Below are 20,833 nucleotides of genomic sequence, written 5' to 3' on the forward strand. Positions count from 1 at the left end.
TTGCCATCATGTTGCCTCTATGGGCATCAAAGGTGGCTTTGTATGGGGTTTCAAGCTCCTGTCATCAGGTTTGTGGTTTTGCTTTATCGAAACAACAACTCATCCACGCTCTAGGGTTCGACCTTTACTCCTTTTAACTCTTTTACTGTACGTCAGTCCTGTTGCCCTTTTATTTTATTATTTTACTTGTCAATTTACTTGCCTTTGATCGACTCATTCAGATCATTAACACGCGATACAGGTGAAGAAGCTGTCACGTTGTATGGGACCTCGTTACAGAAAGGGTTATATAATGATTACCTATATCCCTGCTGACCCGTACCTTCTTTTTTTTTTTTTTTTTAGTATTTTAGGAATTTTGTGTATGAGCTATGTACAGTTGAAAAAATGTTCTCATCGATGTACTTGTCATATCTAATAATCTTGTGTCAATTCTTAAAAGTTGATTCAATGTCAAACTTGATGTCTCCTCTATTACATTCTTTTTTATTATGTTACCTTTTTATGGCAGATTCTATACTGAGATTTAACACCTTTCCAAAGACCGAAGATAATGACTGGGACATCTTCAAAGCACCCGACGCAGCTGTCCCGCGGCTGAACTCTACCCTTACTACGATTGGTTCCTTTTGATTACCATCTTCAAATATAAAGGATTTCGGTTTTATAGTTCTGCATACACTATCCACATACAGTATGGGTACAAGCTGTTGATACAAAAAACCTAAAATTTAGGTAAGTTTGGTTCACACGAGAATCAGTATTCTTAATTGCTCAGTGAGAGTTACATCTTAATATTCCTCTTGGTGGGAAGCAATTAAGTAAGACAAGAATATTACCTGACTGGGTTTCCAGAGGATGATACCAATTCTCAAAGTTGGAAAGGACAACGACAAAGTTCCCATAGCGTCTCCCGCATGCGGGTTCCATAGCGACGTTTAATTTCACATAATATATATCAGATGGGGATTAGTTCACACGGTCGATCGAGCCAAGCGGAATTGACCGTCGCGTAGTCCACACCTGCGAAAGCTTGCATATAATTAAAAGAAAAGAATAAAAAAAAGAATAAGGAACTTCTTGGTATGCATACTTTATAGGCATTTTCTGTAATGAACGCTCTCTAGCGCATGCATATTTGAACGCTCCATTTGGCCGGATGATCCACAGATACCGCACTCTATTTCCGGCTGATATCATCCGCTCCCGACGATTTATTCCTGGACGCGGTTGTTCCGCTCCGCTGCCAATGTGTTTGTCCGGAACACGTTAATTCGATCATGAAATTTACCTTTAGGGATACCACGAGGATACAGCATGATTAATACAACTGATTCAGTATGTACTTGACAGTGAAAAGTACTGATATCAAAAGTTATGACACTTAAACTTCATGAGAATCAAACGAAGATGAAACTTCTTTGACTTTCCTGTGTAACGTTGTTAAGCTCTTAGCAAAGATTAATATCAAAGACTGTAATGAATATGCAGCTATTTTGCTCATGCAGTATAACTCAAAGTTATTGGATCATTTAGACGTCATTCAATGTCCTGAAAAAATATATAATAAATTACATAAGTATCTAAGTAATTATTATTGTGGAAGTAGTGTTCTGCTGAATAGACGTATATACCACCCTTGTTATTTTTTCAATACGATTCCTCATGGTATCCGGGTAAAACATCAACCGACAATTCGGTGCACGTGTTACTTTGAAATTGCGTGTAATGATGTTAGATCCTCTTGATCCCGCATCTTGTAAAATACAGGTGCACTTAGAAACTTGACAGAATAAATGGCGTTAGTAAGGATATACGTATATTCTTCCGTTTTGTTTTTTTCTATCCGGTGTCTAAGACTTTTCTCACGCACGTGCTCGTCCCAGCTACCATCCGGATGTCAGGACACTTGCAATGATAAAGGTATACCAGCCTTAACCTTCAGACACTCAACTGATGTTCTAACTCCCGCCATTACCGGAAGCTCTTTTGAAGTTTGAAGATATTTTAAATGAATATCTCCATGTTCTTCTCTCCCTTGTTCTTAACACTGGTCGTGAGACGCACCTGCACCAATGAGGAATACGGACCTGTTCTTGTTCTTCCGGTTAATTATTTCTATCGAGTTTCACTTCCTAAAATGCATTATATGTAGATACAAATCGAATTAGAAGTTTCTGTGTAAAACTAAAAAAATTCAGGACAGCATTACTGTAGTGCATTATCAGCGGATTGTTCTAGTGGCGACCAATTATTAATTTAATCACCTTTTCTAATATCGGTGAAATAGAAATTCAAACGACTCACCTAACGGACACTTATTCGAGGATGCAATTAAATTTTCCACTCCTGGAAAGTGCAGCTGCAGTCTACGCGACTGCATCGTTTTAGTCACGCGATGCGTTTATAAAATTTGAATTCATTGGTTCACGATCGTAAATCGAAGGGCTCGTTCTTTCCAAAATTCAGTAATTATAGGATGAACTTGTAATAGGTACAATGTTCCAGATGTAATCCCTGCTCGGTGAAATCTGTTAAAAAGAAATGTAATTTCGATGCACATACAAAATCCATGAATCTTCGCGTAATTAAATTTGCTTACTGACCTTGAAATTATGACTTTGCCAGAGATGCAATGTTGTATGTAATAATTACGTTTTGTCTTACTAAGCCACTATCAATGGCAGCTGCTTTCGTACTAGTTGGTGCAGGTGATCGTAATTAACAACTTATTACTCAGACTAGACATTGCAATACTTACGTTTACCTATTAGCAACCAGTTTGATCGTTACAAGGCACAGTCACTTGCACGTTGCATTGGTATCTGCGAGATAGAGTCAGATCAATCAGATTAGAAAATGCGGTTACCCGCAGCCCGGATCGACATAAGTGAACGACTGATCAACCGAAGAGCAATGCATTCTGTCTCCGGGAATAATTTATGATGTATACTCCTATCTGATACCCAATAAAAACTTCCTTGTGTATTTTATGTCATATCTTTCGATTAAATTCTTTTTTTTTTCTTATACGAAACTGATGCAGCCATTTTGTTTGAGCGTATAACACACGTACGATCTGTCACGCAATTGAATTTAATGGTTTGGACTGAAGATTTTTATGATTGTTGATGATGGTGATAATTAAAAAAAAAAGAGAGAGAAAGCTTTCGATCTATATTTCATTATTACTTTTCTTCAATCTTATTTATTAATTAATAAAAAAGGATTCGACTGATGTGAATTTTTGTCACGATCTTTATGAAGTTACTTTTCACAAGTATCCTGTCACGTATATTATAATTAAATTGATTACTGAGGAGCATGTAAAATCGTTTTTAAAAAGCTATTATGCCGATAGAATAGTTAACTGTTAGAGATAATAGATTACGTATTCCTAAACTTACAGTTTACAGTAAAGCTTGCTGTCTGAACATTAGATAAATGAGAGCTTTGTAGGGTGGCTTAATAACGTTTCAATTATAAAAGTATATCTATAGTTATAGGTATATGTAAAACTATTATCAATCGATACTCTCTTCATTATTCAAAATAATATTACCTGCACTGAGCACCACTGTCAGAAGCAATGAAAACCAATACTTCATTTTTCCATTAACGGATCTTCACAATTGCTCAAGCACTTTCTTCCCCGTGTATCGATCGAGGTTGGTAATCGCTGAAAAAAGATCTTTACTGCCCCAATTATATTCGTAGCAGCTTTAAAGGCACAGTATCTGCAATATATATAAATTACCAAAGCACAGAGTACTTCCTCATGTCGCCAGAGATATATATGCTGAGTGACAGCCGCCATTTGTAAAACGCCAAATATTATATTGCAAGATTCAATAAAAAAATATTAATATTAATAAATATTAATATTAACATTTTAAATCATTTAGTCTTTTATTGCTAAATAAATTTATCTCTAAAAGGATTTTTATTCCATATAAGTCCACACTGAGTCCTAAGGATATTAACCGTGTCAGTCACATTCTTATTGGACGAGTTTTCGTCACTGGGTCACTCAGAATTGACCACAACCGTTAGTTTACTGAAAACCTCGAGGTTCGTAAGCTTACATTACGATCGTTAACGTGTTTACACGTCCGCGCCAATTACCCAGACGTATCTCCCGCGCAATTACTGGATTCTCTCTGAATCCAGTTTGACTTCAGGCTATCGACGCGTTCGTTATGGCGGAATTAGTCGATCGTAAAGTGCGGCAAGATCTGTTTTTACGTTTAAGAATACTCAGTATTATTTATTGTTAAGGGAAAGAAAATCTTGACACAATATATACAATGCCTCGGTTTCAGTTTCAATGCGAATGTACGTGTACATACAGTGCTGAAAGAGTAAAATGAAGATGAAGATGAGAATAGTGAGTGAAAATGAAAGAGAGTGTCAGTGAAATAATTGCGTTGGTCGACTCGTTACAATATTTCAAGCCCTGACAGTTCCGTTAGCTGTTATACAGATATGGGATAACCTATAACCAAGCCGCGATTACAGAAAGTGACGTACGTTACTGTCAAATATTTTTCATTAGGTTAGGTTAGGTTCACCATGTGACAGACTGTCACCCAGAAGTACAGGTTAGGTTAGGTTGATTAAATGCCAGTTATTCTGTCCATTTATAAATGATTATTAAATTGACATCGAACTTTAATCACTGAGAATTTTCCGGAATTAGATATTTCTCTCATTCTTTGCACCTGTCGTCTGTCCGCATCTTTCGTAATTAACGTTGCGTCGCAGAAATGCACGTCGTGCAGTGCTTAAATCGTACTACCGGTAAGTCTGTACGCGTATGAAAGTGATCACCAGGTTCTGGTTTACCAGTGGACGACAGAATATTACCAAAAGAGTCGCGTCGTCGCCACCGTCGCCGTTCACCAATCCGAAATATTTGATCGCGATGATCGCGCCTTTGCGCACTTTGATCGCCTCAAGTATTTCAGTGTTATTGGATCGTGGCTTTGCAGCTGGATACCATGTACGGTTCTCTCGCGTATTCGCCCTTTCATTATTTTTCTCTTTCCTGCCAGCAGTCCAGTGATATAAATGTCTTTGGTTGGATGAGCCGATGTCGTTTTTCGATACTTGACATATTTTCTTATTACATTTTATTGAGTATTGTTTATGTTTATGACAGCAGAGACACAATTTTTCTATCTACCATTATTCCTTCCTATACATATGTATGTATAGGTACATGTTTTTCTTCACAGGTAAGTCACAGGTTATGTTTAACATAAACAATGTATCTGAAAACTATAACCGTCGAGATTAGCTAATCAGAACTGTTTCCGGAAATACAGACTTCGGATTGGCTAATCTCGCCAGTTAAACCTCAGTTAACTTTGGTGAAATTGGCTCTAAAAGAGAAAGAGCATTTGATTGTTCATTCGATCGTAAATCTTATAACGGTTGTAAAATTTGACCAATCAAATTAATTTGTTCCCTTAGGACTGTTTCTTTTGAAAACAGCCATTGATTCCACACTAAACTCTTTCCCTTTTTGTTATAGGCTTACCATAAAGATTTCATCAAGTTAATTAACCCTTTGTTTTATTACATGAAATTAAATTGCAGTTTAAATGAACTCTGTCTCTGTATGATGAATTTAATGTACACGCATCAAGATGGCAAAGGATAAGGGTGCCAAGTAGCCATGGACATTTCAGGTATGACAATGTAAGAGAAACCATTAACGAAAAAATCGACAAATTCCCATATTATTAACTTGTATAACCAATTCATTTTTCGCAGTCGATACTCCCTAAATACAGAATTTCCGCATGCATTAACGGCACAAGCTGTAAACAAAGTTACTATGCCTCAAGTTAGATACAATTTAAAACTATTATCGATAAATAGTTAGATTTTGAGCAATTACGCAACAAAGAACCCACCCTCCCTAAGTGCTCTGGTGGCCTTGTATCGCAATTATTAATAATCGCTCATAAAATCCTTCAGCCTCTAATGGATGCCATTATTATTTACAGCACAGAGCAATTCGTCTTGAGTACTCTTTATCAGAATTAGTCCAAATGGCCTATATTTAAAAAAAAAAGTGAGTAAAAAACAAATACAAGTATCAATTACATAATTAATTTTTATTAATTAACCATCTTGAATCCTAAAAAAAATTTAATATCACGTACACATTTTTAGATCAACTAATTTCATATGATCAAAGATTCATTCTCATTCTTATACAGTAATCGAATAAATTAAAAATAATATTCCCGAATATGTATATACACTAAAAGTCTATTTTCCCATTTACATATGACCAGCGTAACGTTAAAATTACAGCAGCATATAGCTTCCCCTAATAGTCTACGTGCAACAAGATAGCAGATTCTCTATTGCCGTTTACTTGAGCTTTTGCCGACGTCGGCCCGTCAAACCAGTTTTCTTCGTTTGACCCCTCTCATACCCACCCACCGACCCTACTCATTCCTCACGTTTCAACCTTCCGTCCCGCTTCCGATTCTCATACACAGATAACTTCCGTCGCTCAGCAACACTACAAGGAACGCGAGCGTGCAGTATGTACCGGCGCTTAAAAGCTATTACGCTAATTGCGAATGTAATGCTATTTTGCCGCTGCGTTTTGCCCGAGTGCCGTAGTCTCTTCAAGATAACAGACTCGGCCAAGGTGCAACAGTTTTTTTTTAAAACAACGAGTATTAATGGCTCGCACTGAAAAGATAAACCCTTGCGCACCAAGTGTACGTACATACATAGGTAGGTACGTGTGATCTTGATGCACTCATTATCATCAGTGGACAATTACCTGCGTGGCGAATCAGTCGAATGATATTTTACATAGATATGATATGTTTTCAGGAGGCATGCCAACGATTTTATCACATTTAATAAAAAGTGAAGAAGAGCAGTGGATTAATTAATGCAGTGGGCATGGGTATCAAGTGAGTTGGATGATGGGAGGTTTGAGAGAGAAAAAATTATGACATGGACTCACTTCAACGTTGTAATGACTTCAGTGGTATGTATACTGTTTACAAAAAATTGAAATTGAAAATAATGCAGATTAAAAGCTCGTACTGTATTTCATTGCAGTTGCACCTTTTATTGCTTCAAGGAATTAACTGGGTATGCATATACTGGACTTCCTCGTGAGATCTTGAGGATTTATGCCGCTGGATCTTGGTCAGGATGCTGAACTGGCATAATCGTTTTTCATTTTTAATTAGTTCTGTCACATCAATTCGCTAAATAATTTCCCACAATGAAGCGGTACCTCGCTTCTCGTACGGAAGGAGTATTAACTTGTTCTGTCAATTAATAAGAAGGAGCCAGGAACAGCTGCGTGGATGGAGCTCGTGCCCGCTTTATCTTACAGGCATCCTGGCTACGTAGCTTCATTCGCATGTTGACTCGGCATTGCGTTCCACTTCCATGAGCCTGAATTTTTCCTGACAATTAGATAACTTAGTCTTTGTAAGGTTTTGGATTTTTTCTTTTTTTTTTTTGCATTGACAACTCCACTCCTGGACCTCAAGGATGCAGTGTCAACGTATGCAATGCAAAGGCTGGCTTTATCATCCATCAAAGAAGAAACCCAGCATACTTCAATACATTAAATACACTCGTGAGATGCATCTCAAGGAGGCTGAAACACTTGGTAACCAGTTTAAGAGAAATTTAAAGCAAGTTAATCCGTGGACTCGTTCGGATATCACATTTCAATAATGATTACACCATTCCAATCTCTTTGATTGGAGCAAAGTGATTCATTGACACTGAAATAGGGGCTTCCCCTCTTGTAATATATTATGAAAATTTCCTACCTGCTAATCACAGGTTATTTGTCTGTAGAGCCTTTCTTTTTATTTTCTTCTTTTTTTTTCAGTCAAACATCAACGATCGATCATACAACGAGTTATTACTTTAATTAAATAGATCTTTATCGGCAGAGCTGACACTCTCTGTGTGGACATGCGGACACGTGGATATTCAGATACGCAAGATCGTGCATTGCCGTCTTCTTATATGCCTGATGCATTAAAGTCTTGACCGGTGCAGTTAAGAGGTAGCATGCCACCATTCAGGATGTGTCCTTCCATCAAATTACACCGTATCTATGTGGACGATGTTCTGGTACCTGTCAGGCTGGGATACTTTCTCGAGAATCGGTGCTTTCCTTCGTTTCCGCTTACGATCATATTCATACGACCATTCCGAAAGGATGTGGTGATCCTATTTGGTGGGATGCTAATTTTAACACGTGGGAAAGTCCACGAGGAACTGCCTGTAGGTATAGACCACCTGAAGTATATCTATATCCAATTATGAAGGGCTGTGAAATTTTTCAAAGCATCAATATCTCTTTGGGAAATCAATTATCGTCTAGGATTATCGGCTTAGGTAAAGAAACGTCTCAGCAGGAAGTTTATAGGAGGAAGTGGCTTTGGCGTAACACATGTCATTAATTTATCTTTATAATAATTAGACACTCGTAGTAGATTCAGAAATTACTTAATAATATTCCGCAAGGAATCATTATTAATAAATATACAATTGCACGATTCAATGTACAATATATATTGTGAGAATAATGATCTTGATCCATTTGATATTATTGGTCATTTTTGAAAATGGGTTTTGAGACTGAGAAAAATATTATATAGACCACTTTCTTTCCCTCTACTATTCAATAAAATTGTATATACTTATAATGTATAGAATATTCCGGGTTAATAAGCATGTAGTATATAATTAGCATTATACCGAATATTGATTAATATTTATTATATCTGCTTCATTATATCCTTGCAAAACACGATTTCCATCAAATTGCAGCCTCGGGACTATTTGAATTCCATCTTTTAGTCGTACAGCAAGCACGCGCCCATATTATACAGGTCGCCACAGTATTAAATGTTTGTTACCCAAGTGACGTTCAGTTCCAGTGCAATTAATGAGTGTCCGTATGCAAAATTACGCCCAGATAAATATTATACGTGGATTAAATTAAAGGCTCTTGCCTTCAGTAGTATGGATCGTATCGCTTCCGGCATTGGACTTTCAAATGCGTAAAAATTCCCTCCGTGCAACGCGATCCTGTGACATTTGAATTTCTTCCGCTTTCAGGCAAATTAATTCAGAAATGGCTTTTCTTGCAGATTTCATTCACAATATTGTCAGAGAACATGTATAGTAATATACATATGTAATATGTAATATATGTTCTCTGATATAGTTCATCGAATCAATAACCTATGTATCGAAGGCAACAGATCTGTGTAACCTAACCTAACCTATCTGTAAGGTAATTGAAAAAGAAAGAAATGAAAACGGAAGCCCTCAAGATGTAGGTCAGTCGGTATCTGTAATGAAGGAAATTAACGTGGTAATTGTCAGTAATGCTTTGCTTCTTCCACCCACAGGTGATCGACGGATGATGATAGGTTTAACCACTCCGATTTTCACTTTCCAGAAGATGATGCACCAGGAGTAATTGCACGTTCCTCTCCATTGGTTGGCGGACCATCGCGTGTCACCTGCAGCTTTATATCAGTATCCACTGTGAGAAGACACCGCACATGAAATTCTCTCTTTCAAATGCATTTCGTTTTGCTTCAGGATATGCACAGATATATGTGTAATACAAGTGAACATATGTATGATTCGGATAAAAGTTCTTGGATATTTCACAATTCCAGGAGGTGAATGTTGAAGGTAGTTTGGGTCGAATCGCACGCAAACATTTTTCACGCACATTGTACACATGTGGGATTATTCTACATATGCCTGTGTACTTATATGCTAGTATGAAGACAGCTTGCGAGCTTGCCTTACATCTTGCGAGTTATCGCACCGCCGTAATAATTCAGCGGTGATGGGATGGCCACGCGATAAAAGCATATACTCCAGGACATGTGGGAATCGCTTCACTTCCTTTACGTACTTTTAGTAACTCTCACCCATATATTTGTGTCAGATTCTATATCAGCATTGGATTTATAACTTGACGATATTTATTTATTTATTGGAGAATTAGTTATGAGCGGATAACTTGGAACAGCTGTTATTTCTCAGCTTAAGCAAGGTTCGTATCATTGTTTCTTGGTTCAAGGATAATACGGTTACTAAGTGGTTTTTTTTTTTTTAGTTTCCTTCTGTCCAGCAGAAGATCCTCTGGGTCCATCCTGAAGATCCGAAAAGTCGGAATTAATTTAAGCATTCGAATCGGATTAGAGTCCAGGCGAAACGTAGCCGTGCGTGTCTTTCAAGGATCCGTCCAACAGGAAATGATCGGAGATTAGGGCTGCGGTTTAATTGGAACAGGATGCATGTATTTACATTTTATTAGGACGAAATCCTGAGGGATGGGGTATGGTGTGGTAATAGTCCAGACTTTGGCCGACTTCCGTTTCACGTAGCAACAGCTTTATTTCTTATACATATCAATGGTGTCAGAATTCCTTATCGTTGTCAAGTATTCCTTTTTTTTTAGAAGATTTCGTACTTATAGAATCGACTTTATCAATTACAGGGATTATCGTGGATTAATGCACGTATAATTGTCGCTGATTAGTAAGTCTCTTTACAAGTCTCATTAATCAGAAAACGATATGTAAAAGTTCGCGCAGCTGTAGATAAGTGGCTGAATGATGCAGTCATGTGCATATGCAATTGCTGCACATAAGCGCAGCAGCGTGCATACCATGTGGTAGATGGATCCTCCGAATGATTTTACGCGAATTCAGTATAAAAGTAATAGCGACATAAATTTTCGATTGCCTTTCTAGATTAAAAAATGAATTCATAACTAATAGTGAAAAATAAGATTTTTATAAGCCCATTACTCGTACACTCAAATATCAATTCGTCAATTTTATTTTGCATTAAAAGGTCCAATCATTCCATAAAATACCATACACCACTTACTACTTGATAACAACACCAATTTTTTATTCATTTCGATTTTTATTCAATTTCCGTAAAAGTATTTAAAAAAAAGTTCAGGCACCTGAAATCCATTGAAATATCAAATTTTTATACCGAGGAAAGACTCTCTTGTAACATACTCACATGTAACTTATTACAAATCAGATAAAGAGCCAATCGACACCGTTGGTAATTGCGAAAAGAAATCGCTGATTGCCAAAAAAAAAGAAAGGAGCACATTTCAGCAGGATCCACGTGTCTCATTATACAAAACTGATTTCAGATTAAGAAGAGAAGGAAGCAAATCATTGACTCGATCCAATCATGACGTCCAAGCAGTTAAAACAACGAGTACAATATCAAGGACCTGCCCGAATTAATCATGCAGCAAACAACCTTATACTAATAGACAAGGAGTATCTGGATTCAAGTGTATACGAGCGCGTGCCAGACCTCTTATACTTCTGCCTGGAGTATAATATTGCCTAGCAGCCATATAACCTTTGGTACGTCGTTACCTCGATTGAGTTACATATATTAATTACACGCTCTAGGCGTAGCACACCGTCAGGTTGGTAATAACCTCCTGTAGGATGAGTAGTCAGTTACTCGGCTGTCCTTCCGCTATACGCTGACCGCACGGCGAATAAGACACTCGGCCAAGCACGTAATACACGTATGGCGACTGCATACGTTCAGATATAAAGACACAGAATGTGGCACGCGCGCCACATTCTCTGCGCTCATATATCTCAATGTCACCCAAATATGATAGTATAACGTATATATAACTTCGTTTCAGGTAAAATTGACGAGATTAACTCTGTATCCAGCTGATTTTTTTTTATGACCAATCCCTTCGTCCGCTTCTTGTAAATTGCCAGGAGCAATTTTGTACGGATTAAATTAGCTGTCGAGTGGCGGCTTCAACAAGGCACTGCGTCTACCTGTCTACCACTTGGTGGCAAATGCATTGCCAGCAAATGAACAACACTTCGTGGCTAATGAACGAGGAAGCGGTAATTGCTCTTGGAACCTCGACGATTAACGGGGCTAGCGTGTTACGTTTAATAGCATGAAAGCTACGAGTTTGTCCCTGAGGATGTATCTCGTCGGAGAATTACATAGCTGGTGATGCTTAATGAGAACGAGAGGAGGAATTTGAAGATAACAATTTGTTAGATTTTATATATATGGCAGGGATTATTTATTTCATTGGTTTTATATAGCTCTTCTAATGGGTATGGAGAGTGTACTTCTTGGATGCGTTTTTATTTGTTAGCGGTTACGTATGTGGACTTGTACGTATTGCGTGTGGATAGGTTCTGATTGGTTAGGCATGGCCTACACAGTAAAGACCAAAGACAAGTGATCACCTGCCGCCCCACAGGTGCCTCTCTTGCTACTTTGCCGTTACCGTGTGATTCGAAACTCGTATAAATAGGTGCCGTGTTCTTAATGGGCTTCACGCTGCAGGAAATAGATGGATAACAAATTTCTCAGTATGGACCAGAGCTTGAGGTCGTTTGGGTCTTGCGATATTAGGTTGAGGTGCGTAAGAAGAGCAATGTTAATTATTTTTATACTGGTTACTTGAGATTGCTTTTTTTTTTTAAATTGTACTGCTGAATAATCGTATTGTCACTCTTATCGTTATTTTATAGTAAAAACGTAAAGCGCAATTTGGATTAATTATCGTGCGTGCTCTCGCACTCTTAACGACACAAAAGTACAGGCCATCGCCGCGACCAGATCGCTTAAATCAAGGAACTTATCAGCGGGCATAGCGTTTATATCGGCCTTTAGTTTAAATTAGCCGCTGCTGCTTCTGCTGCTGCTGCTTCTTGCCTTAGGGTTAAATCGGCAAAATAATACACCTCGTCCCGGCATTCAATTACAGGTTTCCAGTCTGGCTTGCTGTTAAGCCTCGACTGGAGATACTCCTAAACTCCCTTCGATGATCTTAATCTTATTCTCAACACGTCGTCCTCGTTCTTACTATAGCGGCTTTCAGAGAATGCGTGACGAATATTCATAATCTCCATTGAATTTGCTTTTTATTCTTTTTTTTTTGTATATTTTATATCATTTATAGCGAATCAGACAAATTTTTATAAGCCAGCTACATTCGATAGGTATATTAGAATTATTTTGTGGATATAAAAGTTCTTGTTTATTACTGTGTTATACTGTATACCTTATCACTGTACGAACTGAACTGATCATCGAATTCTATTTACAGGGTAAGGTGTACTGCATATTGTTCTGAGTAAACAGATCTACCGGATGGAGAAAATGAACGGGATCATCTTCTCAGGTGCTTCTTCCTGTATGGATCAAAGTCTGCTTGGCCCTTTCCAATGCAGAATTCAAGTCCGTTGATGAGTCTTGAAGGAAACCCTTCACCATTTCATTCATTCATTCCTTGTCGAAGGTCGCTTGGGAGTAAATGAAAGGAAGGGTCTGTCTTTCATTCTTCCCTTTTCTTTTTCATTGAAACAAGCTAACCCCTTGAGGTGCAATAGAAACCTCGTGTCCTGATGCAATTTTATACCGTGGAGGTACCAGTTGACAGTATCAACTTTCTTCTTGGCCAGTACATTGGGTTGGGTTAGGTTTACTATAAGGATGAATGAAAGGAGACTATATAGTTTGGAGGACTAAGCAAAGAAAGTGAGTAAATTAGTTTTGAGAATGGGACGAGTTATGTAATTGGTTATCTAATTACGAACCTCTTAGACCAACATACCAGAGGAGAATGAACACCTGCATCAGTCGGAAGACTCCTGAGAATAAGAGGAATCAGCTCGATAGCGATATGAGAGTAAAAGCTGATCGGCTGCAGGCAGGTCGGCTACCGACGTAGATGATAATCAGGATGCAACCTCGTAGGAAAAGGAAGACCTCTCATTAGCGCAGGACCGGTGAGCAGAAGCGTCTCATTAGTATATCTGCTACCTCAATACAAGACTATACTGATTGTCAGTAAAAATCAAGCTCCTCATTCTTGATGTACCTGCAGAAAGTCATTTACCCTGAAGAAAATCGCTGGACTTGTTATAATTAGAAATACATTAATTGCTACCACAGCTTGACTCAGGTAAAACCATTAACATTGCCAGTACGTTGATCTAATTAATAATCATAATTTTGTACAGGTGGAGGACACCAGTTCTAATTGGTCAAATGGAATGGAAAAACCATTGTAAATTTAATCAAGGAAAATGACAGTATGTAAATATGGAATATTATTATATTTTATGAAACAAAATACACTCTCTTTCTTTCTACAGTGACATATTGGCGTTCACGTGTGCACTTATATGGCTATAAAATAATTTATACCTATAAATACCAAGTCCTCAAGTGGAATCTACGTTATCGCAATTTCATCAAAATGTCTTTCATCATTCGGTCATCCTTCTCGGTTACACATATGTGAATTACATGAGGAGCGCACCTCGCAGTCTACCGGGACAAGTTTCTTCTCTTCTTCTTCTCCAGCATCTTACAACCGTCGAAGATCCTCGGAGGACCGACTCGTGCTCCATTTCACGTTCCAATGGCCACCACGTAATTACCCCTCGAATTTTGTCCCGTTGCTAAATACGTGGGGCATCCGAACGGACTCCTTTTGTGGAAGCTTTTAATCGCACCGCCACGACCCATTTATTAGACGATCGTAGGTGCTTCAGGGGATTTTACAGACGACTCCCCTCCTGCGCCCATCTATACTACCTTTATCTCCCACCAATCGACGGCACGCGTCGGTCCTACTGTGCATAATAACTTTGCAATCGGTTGCTGATAGTGATTTTCAATAAGGTGATATATAATTAAAATTCTAATTAAGATTATTGGAATTTTTATTCCTTCACGGAAATTGACATGACGGATCGTTCAAAATCAAAAGTCATTAAAGAATTTATTGACGTGAAATTTAAAAATTCTGTCCTATCAATTTTGACTGTTCACAGTATTTTCTTCGTGTCTTTAAAAAGTCCTTTTCAAGGCATCCTTCCGACATGAATTTTAACAGGTAACATCAGCCGACCGCTATACGTAACAATATGATCACAAGATCAACCTGGTTTCGATCAAGTCCGTCCCGCCTTTCAACTAGGACATTGCGAACGACCTGGAGAACATATACGGCTACCAAACCGATTACTCAGGTCCATCCTCTTTTACACCTCATCCTCGTGCTCGTCGTTCCTCCTCGTAAGTATTTCTCTCTCGATCTTTATCTGACGGCTCCTACTGACTGCAGACGCCTTCTCTCTCTCTCTCACACAGATTAATCAGGTCCTGGTGCACGCGCGAGATTGCGCCTACACGAAGAGACCGTTATAGCCGTCCAGAAACACACGCGTCTCTTCGCCAGGTTCACGCTCTGCATGCCAGATGACACCCAGCCAGGGCAACCACTGCTGTCCTCTTCACTGATACATACACGAGCTTACCTGAGGCATAGACTATAGAGTATATATGTATGTAGACGTGCAGTATATATATAGACAGCAGTGAAACTACCTGGTAGCGTAACGGCGCGTGCCCCTCGTGTGCCATCGAAATTTCCGGGCACGAGACTCCGTTGCGTTCCATTTGGATGATCATGAGTGAGCATATGTATACGTATACCATGGGTAACATACAAGGTGAATAGACGATTTATTTTTTAGCTTCATCCTTCACGAGATGACTGGTAGAACTTTTTTGAAGCACCGTTCACGGCGAAGGAAAAACGAAAGACGATGGGATGATTCTGTGGCTAATTGAAATGTATCACCGTTACTTAATGCGGATCTCCGTATAGAAAACGAGGTAGCTTTTTTTACTCTTTGTCCTATTCTACAGGACCTCTCACAGTCAAAGCACGCACATTGTGTGGCCCGAGTATCTCGTGTCATTTCTTTATTAAAGGCCACAATTACGCTACCGCGTACCCGGGAGGCTGCCTTCGTTTTTGTCTGCCGTGAATTAATGCGCGTCAGAAGAACTGCCGTTCGCTGGTGTATATACAGGTATGTATGTATTATTATATAAATTGGCTGTGTAAATGGAGATAATTTAGCAAGTAAGAGAAACAAGAAAGGTGAATGTAAATAAAAAGTGGATTTTCTGGGAATCCCAATTATTTTAATTTACAAGCTAGTCAGTGGGTAATTAATTTTAATTAGTATGTTAAAATTATAGAGTGGTACGTTTTAGTAATTGAAAAATGATTCTTCTAGGTCAAAACAAAAATTACCTCCTTCGTATGGTCCCAGTAAGGAAATCAGGATATATCACTCGTGAGTGATAAAGGATGAATTACGTTCTCCATAGGAAAAGGAAGTGCGGTTGACGCGCAGTTGACCCTCCAGGCTTTATTCTTCGTCCTGAGACTTCAGAATTGGGGTTACGTGCCATCGGGACGCAACAGTTTCACGCTTGGCTGCCCTCCTGAATCGTGGTGCTTCGTTTAATCACCCTGCAGGGGATAGTCGGCCACCTTCCCCTTTACGCTCGTAACCTAACCTCAACCCCTAACACCCTACGTTGGACTACCTCACTGTAGCGGACTCCTTGCTGTATTTACTGCCAGGTGTTTTCTTCGTATTTGCTGATCGAACGAGCGCCAGTTTTTAAGTTTTGTCACGTTCTCCTGGTTTTCAGATATCAACATTCTAAGCCTTGATCGAACCACTGATGCATTTCGCTACAAGCCTGTATCAAGAAGAAGTATATGCTATGGAAGAATCGGTGCAACCGCTTTTTTTAAACTGGGATGAAACATTTTTACAGTTGCAATCGGAACTTTTCTCCCTGAGACAGCGTGTCTGCTATGCCCGTATGGCATTAAGTAACAGCTGTTGCACTATAGACACGTTGGTATACGGCAGTTTGACTAGGTAGTATGGTATACGTGTATATAATTTATATATAAATATATGTATTCATTCTGATCGGATTACAAGATCTGTCTGCCCAAGTTGCGCGAAAATTTTCTCAAGCGGGTTCTTATCTTGACTATAATTGTCATAGACGCATCGCCGAAAGCCATCCGTTACCGCGACTCTATGGCGTAGCTTTAATGCTAATTAAGAAAGTAACATTATTTATGGTAATAATTAACTGGATATTTCTGCGTCATTGTGCACTGTATGGGTGTCATGAATTCCGGCATTTTTAATAAAATAAAGAAGTGCAGGTGGCGTCTGATAAGGTCCCACGTGGAGTTTCGCCGACGACAAGAATACCTGGAAGATCAATGAGTACCAAGAAAACGAAACCGGCTTCTGAGATAGTTGTCCTGATCCAATATACAGTTAGCATACGTAAAAGCAACAGGATATTAATCTCAATAAAAACCAGCTTAATGAGTGAAAACACATTTCTGTCTAGATACATTTCTCGTCTCACACAGTGAATATATCGAACTATTATATCTAATACTGAAAGTACGGTAAGGTGCCGGTTACGCATAAATGGGATCCTAATAAAAAGAGGGACCATGTAAAATCAGTAATTAAAGCATAGATAATAGGAGAACGCCATGTCATCGTGTGATTATGCCAGGGGATTGTGGCTCATATATTAAATTGGGCACCGGGCTTGAAAAGTCGTTAAAAGTCAGGCTACAACTTGGGCTTCAAGTAGCTATTCCACACTTATTGTTAGTCCGGGATTATTCGAAAGGACTGCCGGCGGAACTGTTGGTCGACGTCGGCGGCATTGATATAGAGTGGGGAGGATCTGGCGCACGCGCACTGCACTCTTATGTTAGGGAGAGCAAGCGTGACGCGCACGTGCCGGCGCGTGCCTCTTCTCATTGGCGTAGTCCACGTTATCTTGCTTAGTTTCTTTAATCATATAATGGAATATATTATTATACATTCCTTGAGATTCGAATATCCTACGTAAACGATGTGTCAAGGAATTGAAAGATACTTAAATATGAGATAAATGAAGACAAAGTGTGCTAATTTTGTATATGAATTTGAATAAACTTGCGTGACTTAAAATGGCTGATATAAATATACTTGTGTATATTTATATATATATATATATGTATATATTATTTGCAAATATAACGCGCGTGTAAACAGTACCTGCATAATCAAAAATGCATGGTCCTCGTGGCGAAGCTTCTTCCGATTGGCGCAGCTGCTTTGCGTCCTGCTGGCGGCCATTCTCTTGTCAGGAATTAAAAATTACAAATTTAAATGAGGATTTACTGCATGTAACGGATTCCTCCTTTACCCAAGTATTTCTCTTTTGGTAGCGTGTGCCGTTTCACTGCTAATATATCAGGATGATTGTCACTACAACGAGTGGTACTTTATTAATGTTCATTAGGCTTCGTACACACTAAGTTTCAATCAACTGAAATTAACCACCAAAGGATTTCGTTATTATATATACCGATTCTCATAATTCATTTGATCGTCTATGAAAAGAGATTCGACACTAAAGTCCATGAAAATGAAAAAGTCACGCATTGCGTGCATGGCTTTTGTAGTGCCTGTGCGTTTCTCCAAAGTTGTCCATGGTGACATATATATTGAAATATTATATAATATAGACTGATATATTTACGTAACAAGGATACACGTTGATAGTCCTTCCATATGCTCATACGTGATGATTAATATTAGAGAGAAATGATATATTCAATATTATCAGTCATTAACATAGTACTAAAATATCGTAGAAAATTGTAAATGAATAAAGTAACCATAAGGCGAAAAATATAGTCAAGGTAAAAATTGTAGCAGGAAGTGACGTAGTACGGCATAGTCATTCAAAGATGGCAAAACTTCCCTTCTGTGTATATTGCGAAATTACGAAAGAGTATGGTTGGTAAATGAAAGTGGCCCGTCGTAAAAGAGTTGCGTGCGAAGGTGCGACTGGGTCGAGGTTTCACGAGAGAGTCAAAGATTTCCTACATCCTCTCCATTGAGCCGTTGCAAAACCTTGTGATCTTCATTCATAGCTTAACGCCATAAGTAGTACCATGGACCAGACAAAAGGGGTTGTTCGAAAACACCTTTCATTTTACTACAGATGCTGCTTTTACGTCGCCTTCTCATCCAATTCCTGACGGTATAGTTTCTTTCCTTTATCAGTGTATCTTTCAATATTTTATTAACGCCACCCTTGTACCAGTGAAAGTGGAATTGTCATGATTTCCAAAATTGTTAATCAGTTTTTTGCTATAAGAAGAAAGAAGAATCGAATGGATGTGCTGGTGACTTCAGGTTGTACGTTTGGGCTGAATAATTCAGTATATGTAGATACACAAAGGTACTAGTGCTTGTTACGAGAGAAATCGTTACAACAATTGTAGGTTATGTTTCCAGTCTGACATTTAAAAGTTGCGCTCTATTGGTAAGTGTTAAAGATCTATAGCAATAATATTTGTATACCTTGGTACAACCTCGAATCATTAATGAAACGGAAATATCATTTTATTGTGTTTGCAGGTGTCACCTAATTTTCCATGATGGTTTTATGCAGAGAGATAAGCGATGGCATTGTTTAAACAAACGGACAATATCTAACGGATGTTATTCGCAAATGGAATAGTGAATAACGAATGTCATACTAGATTAATTGCAGATGCGATAATTGCCGATTGACGTGCGTTTATTGTCATAAGCTTTTTTCATGGATATTAGACCAACGAAGCAGCTGCTACACTATGTCAGCTCTGGTTATATCGGATGGTCTTATTTTGCAAGGCTTGATAATAGGTGATGAATTTTATTGTTATATTGCATATTAGAGGTTAGAATTCCAAGAAGGCAATGGTGCATCATTTTTTTCAGATTACACGTTTCCATAAGGTCTTGAGATATTATTACCTATATACTTGGTATCGATGGACAATGTTGCAAGTAAGTAACTAATAAAATATGTATGCAACAGTCAATTTTATTGGAGTTGAGTTTGTCCACTTCTAGCATCGCCTAGGAGAGAAAGTGGGGATTCACTCCGTTTGCTGTCAGAGTCGACGGGTGGATACGTGCTGGGAATCCAACCAATAGAGATGCTTCCCGGGCGCCGACGCACTACGTTCTGCGACGCGACGCCTCCGCCCATTTGAACTTAGATACGACTTGATCATTTATGCATCGTACTTTGTAATTCACGTGTAAGCTCCATATGTATTCCTGTTATGAAACAAATATCAGGAATATTATTGATAAAGTTTTATTGCCTTTACTGTTAATAAGATACAGCTAAGTTAATTAAAAAAAACTATGATACGTTACTATTATATAACAGAAAGACAATCTTAGATTCATGACTGTTAAGAGATTCTGAAAAATTTAAGTAATCCAAAGAAGAATCAGCAAAGTATACAAACATTTTGTGGGTAGATTTTTGTAAGATTTGGTAGAAAAAACTGCGTTAAAAAATTCATTACGATTAAAGTCGTGTGCGTAGTTAAAAATTTGTAAAATCAATGAAGCCCTAGTAGTACGATTAATCAGTCAAGCAATGTAACTTTGAATCGCAAATATTAGTATATATCGTAACCAATAGTATTGTTATAAATTATCTTAAACACACCCACAGCTATTACGATTGCGATTCGCGGAGATTAGAGTTTCATTAAAAAAGACTTCGAACTCTCTACCCCGATTGGCCGATTTCAAAAGAGACCGACGGAATTCAACTACATATTAATGTTACATGAAGAGTAAGAGTGAGAGGGAGAGAGAGAGAACAATAAAATATCTTACGTGTGATTCATAGTGGGGGAAATTATTCCCCACCACTGTTTAACACGGTTCGTAGGTCGCGAATGGGCGTGGCGCACTAGGCCGAAGAGGAACGAACGAACCAACCGAACCGACCCGATTGAGCGACTAAGAGAGCGACAGGTAAGAGAACCTGGTGAGTCGCTCCA

At 38.5% G+C, this 20,833-nt stretch overlaps 3 long non-coding RNA genes across 7 annotated transcripts; all 3 read left to right on the top strand.

Annotated features, from left to right (window-relative positions):
* Positions 1–4,959: 4,959 nt before the first annotated feature.
* Positions 4,960–7,449, top strand: LOC107273582. 2 transcript variants are annotated; one of them, XR_001539275.2, is made up of 6 exons: positions 4,960–5,237; positions 5,602–5,693; positions 6,015–6,082; positions 6,519–6,766; positions 6,865–7,024; positions 7,099–7,449. It is a non-coding gene; the product is annotated as an uncharacterized LOC107273582 (long non-coding RNA). The 2 variants fall into 2 exon arrangements; XR_001539276.2 differs by having other exon boundaries at positions 6,519–6,762.
* Positions 7,450–7,527: 78 nt separating this feature from the next.
* Positions 7,528–14,753, top strand: LOC107273585. Of its 3 annotated transcripts, XR_003061590.1 has the most exons (11): positions 7,528–7,663; positions 7,892–8,292; positions 9,165–9,391; positions 9,479–10,090; positions 10,154–10,385; positions 11,216–11,438; positions 13,175–13,393; positions 13,458–13,605; positions 13,672–13,856; positions 13,955–14,032; positions 14,091–14,753. It is a non-coding gene; the product is annotated as an uncharacterized LOC107273585 (long non-coding RNA). The 3 variants fall into 3 exon arrangements; XR_003061588.1 differs by having other exon boundaries at positions 13,175–13,605; XR_003061589.1 differs by lacking the exon at positions 10,154–10,385 and having other exon boundaries at positions 9,479–9,652; positions 13,175–13,605.
* Positions 14,754–14,981: 228 nt separating this feature from the next.
* Positions 14,982–16,811, top strand: LOC107273583. Of its 2 annotated transcripts, none has more exons than XR_001539277.2 (5): positions 14,982–15,153; positions 15,229–15,756; positions 15,856–15,956; positions 16,167–16,519; positions 16,591–16,811. It is a non-coding gene; the product is annotated as an uncharacterized LOC107273583 (long non-coding RNA). The 2 variants fall into 2 exon arrangements; XR_003061591.1 differs by having other exon boundaries at positions 16,261–16,519.
* Positions 16,812–20,833: the final 4,022 nt, after the last annotated feature.

Source organism: Cephus cinctus, unplaced genomic scaffold (assembly GCF_000341935.2).
Source record: "Cephus cinctus unplaced genomic scaffold, Ccin1 Ccin1_scaffold1762, whole genome shotgun sequence".
In the NCBI taxonomy this organism is placed as follows: Eukaryota; Metazoa; Arthropoda; class Insecta; order Hymenoptera; family Cephidae; genus Cephus; species Cephus cinctus.